The following is a 3,664-nucleotide window of genomic DNA, read 5'->3' as shown; positions in this document are numbered from 1 at the left end:
AGACAGAAGGAGAATTCATGCCTTTGAGCTGTGGTGCTGGAGAAGAGTATTGAATGTACCATGGACTGCCAAGAAAACAAACAGATTCATCCTGGAGAGGATTAAACCAAGAAACTCCTTGGAGGCAAGGATTCTGAGGCTTCATCTGATATACTTTGGGCATGTTGCAAGGAGGGACAAGTCCTTGGAGAGGGAATCATGCTTGGGAAGGTGGAGGGACGGCGCAGGAGGGGAAGACCCTCTATGAGATGGATTGACTCGGTGACTGGGGTAATCGGGGTGGGTGTGTCAGAGGCAGTGTGATTGGCACAGGATAGAGCAGGGTTTAGGGCTGTTACGTAGGGTCGCTAGGAGTCACAAACGCCTCGCTTCGAAGGTACATAACAACAACAACCACCACCTTGTTTTTCAATGCAGCATAGTATTCCATTGTTTGAATATACCACAGCTTCTCTATCCGTTCGTTTTTTGATGGGCACTTAGTTTGTTTCCAACTCCTTGCTGTTGTGAACAAAGCCATGATAAACATGGGTGTGCATATATCTTCTTGAATGTCAGTTATGGTCTCCTTGGGGTATATTCCCAGTAGGGAATTGCTGGATCAAATGGTATCTCAATTTGCAACTTTTTGAGAAAGCGCCACACCATTTTCCACAGTGGTTGCACCATTTTCCATTCCCACCAACAGTGAATAAGGGTTTCAGTTTTTCCACAACCTCAACAGCATTTGTTGTTTGCTTTCTGTTAAATTTTGCTATTCTTCCTGGGGTGAGATGATATCTCATAATTGTTTTGATTTGCATCTCTCTTAAAGCTAGGGATTTTGAACATTTCTTCATGTGCTTGTTGGCCATCTGAATGTCTTCTTTGGTGATGTGGCCATTACTTTTTTTTAAAAAAAATTCTTCTTACTGTGATCTGAGTCAAAGTTTACAGCACAAACTGGCTTTCCTTTTAACATTCACAGCATTTTGTTTTGTAACATTACTTTTGTAACATACTCACAGTGTATCTGCACTCTTCCTATCCTACCCGTTTCTGCCATCTGAGTTTTATCCTTGGTCAAATGCCGTCCCTTTGATCTTATATGGTTGGTTATTTTAAGGAGTTAATACTTCTTTGGTGTTCTGAACAAAATCTTACTACCACTGCCGTTCACAGTGTACATAGGGAATCCTTACAGGGAGAGGGAATAGGAAAGATGTGAACAGACGAGGAAGGGAGGAGCCAGAAGGTAGATGACAAAGAAAACAATGAACATCTGGATCAGTTGGAACGTATGCTTTTATCTCTCCAGGGGACAAATTTGCAGGTCCGATTGTACTCTGGCTGGATGTTGGACAGAGCCACACGGGTAGACACCCCATGAAAGGATGCACTGCAGGGTCTCATCACACAAAAAGGGGCCACCTGAGTCACTCTGACAAGGATCTTGGCCCTGATCCAGTCCTGCACACACCATGTTGTTGCCGACCATGCCAGGGTAGAAGACATCACATTCTTATGGCTCAGTACCTCAACTCAGGCGGCTGTTGTACTTCAGTCTTCCAGCTGGGGAGGTGTCCCAGCCAGCAGTCTGACGCTGTTCTCCAGGATGGACACATTGATCAAGGGCAGGCGCAGGGTCTGGATTCAGGCCCCCATCTCTGTAGGTCTGTCCAGCTCAGAGGTCCGAGTCCTCTGAGCACCTGGGAATCATGGGGTCTGAGCCCTGCAGGTACTTGGGGTGGACGACAGAGAGTGGTCCTGGGCTGTTCACCCTGGAGGCGAACTTCTATCCGAGCCCACAGGAGCCTCCTGCCATTTTAGCGGTGCACGGCCATGAGCACTCAGTTCTTGTCCACCAGGCCACCCACAGAGTGGGATGAGAGGCCATTGAAGAGGGAGACCTGCCAGGCCTGTGAGTCCTGAGCGCACAGGGAGCTGTAGTCCTTCAGGTCCTTGTGGCTGTTGTTTATGGGGAGCAGACCCGCCTCCGCAGCTGGAACAAGAGGGATTGGGGGCGGTGAGGGGGCCGATCAGAGCAGGTAGGGCAGGGCAGCGGCTGGGTCTGGAGTCAGGGTGGAGCCTTGCTTTGGGACTACGGGAGGGTACAAGGTGCGCATTACTTCTGTCATCTTTCTTCATTGTCTAGGTCTCAGATGTATAACAAGTGATTGAAAAGAATCAGACTCACCTTAATCCTCAAACTAATATCCTTAATAATTTGGAGAGGTCCCCTACTGCAGACTTTCCCAGGGAAATAGTACGTATTGATTGCGGATCCAAGTAAGATGAAGTCGTTGACAGTTTCAATCTTTCCTGTATCTAACAACATGTTGCCTATCTGTCCAGTGGTGAGAATTTCTGTGTTCTTAACGTTGCGATGTACTCCAGATTGAAGGCTGTATTCTCTGATCTTTAGCAGCAAGTGCTTCTAGTCCTGCTCACTTCCAGAAAACAAGGTTGTGTCACCAACATAATGAAGATTACTGATGAGTCTTCCTTCCTTTCTTTTTTTTAAATTGTATTATTTTCACTTGTACCGTCAAATCAGATCTGACTGGTACAGGAGGAGTTTGCCCCCTCCTTCTCCAGCAGAGCATCTGGTGGATTTGAACCACTACCTCTGGGATTGCAGTGCAGCGTCTTGCCACTAGGTCACCAGAGCTCCCTTCGAGTCTTCCTTTCTTCAATACTGATACCACATTCTTAATAGAGTTCAGCTTCACAAATAATTTGCTCAATATATATATTAAATAGGTATGGGGAAAGGATGCAATCCTGATGCACACCCTTCTTAATTTTAAACCATGTAGTGTATCCTTGCTCTGTTTACACAACAGCCTTTTGGTCTAGTTATAGGTTTCATGTGAGCACAACTACAAGTTCTGGGACACCCATTCTTCTCAATGTTATCCATAATTTGTTATGTAACAGTCAAATGCCTTTGCATAGTCAGTATCACATAAATAGATATTCTTCTGTTTTCTTGCTTTCAGCCAAGATCCATCTGACATTAGAAATGATATTCCTGGTGCCACAGCTTCTTCTAAATCCAGCTAGAACTATGAAGGCTCTCTATGTGCTATTCTAGAATTGTTTAATGAACTTTAGAATTTTGCTTGCATGCGGTATTAATGATGTTGTTCTATATTTCCACATTGGTATTCCATTAATTACTGAGGATTTCTACCAACTTTTGCAGTCGGAAGTTGATCAAACATGCAATCAGGATGCATTGATAATAATGGGTGACTGGAATGCAAAAGTTGGGAACAGAGAAGAAGGTTCAGTAGCTGGAAAATACGGGCTCGGTGAGAGAAATGAGGCTGGAGTTAGAATGATAGAGTTCTGCACATTCAATGATTTATTCATTGCAAATACCTTTTATGAGAAACATAAACGCAGGCTATACACGTGGATCTCACCTGATGGCATGCATAGGAATCAAATAGATTACATCGGTGGAAAGACTCGGTGGAGAAGCTCAATAACAGCAGTGAAAATCAGGTCGGGTGCTTATTGTGGGACAGACCACCAACTACTCATATGCAAGTTCAAACTGAAGTTGAAGAAAATGAAATCAAGTCCACGGGAACCAAAATTTGATCTTAAGTCTATCCCACTCGAGTTTCAAAACCATCTCAGGAACCGGTTTGAGGCCTTGAGCACCAATGAGCGT

The 3,664-nt window shown here is 44.8% G+C and overlaps 1 pseudogene; it reads right to left on the bottom strand.

Moving 5' to 3' along the window:
* Positions 1 to 1,266: 1,266 nt before the first annotated feature.
* LOC102863548 lies at positions 1,267 to 2,127 on the bottom strand (annotated as a pseudogene).
* Positions 2,128 to 3,664: the final 1,537 nt, after the last annotated feature.

Source organism: Elephantulus edwardii, unplaced genomic scaffold (genome assembly GCF_000299155.1).
Source record: "Elephantulus edwardii isolate Elephantulus edwardi_28Jun2011 unplaced genomic scaffold, EleEdw1.0 scaffold00155, whole genome shotgun sequence".
Classification (NCBI taxonomy): Eukaryota; Metazoa; Chordata; class Mammalia; order Macroscelidea; family Macroscelididae; genus Elephantulus; species Elephantulus edwardii.
Note: the sequence above shows the minus strand (reverse complement) of the source record. Positions and strands in the feature narration are given on the sequence as shown.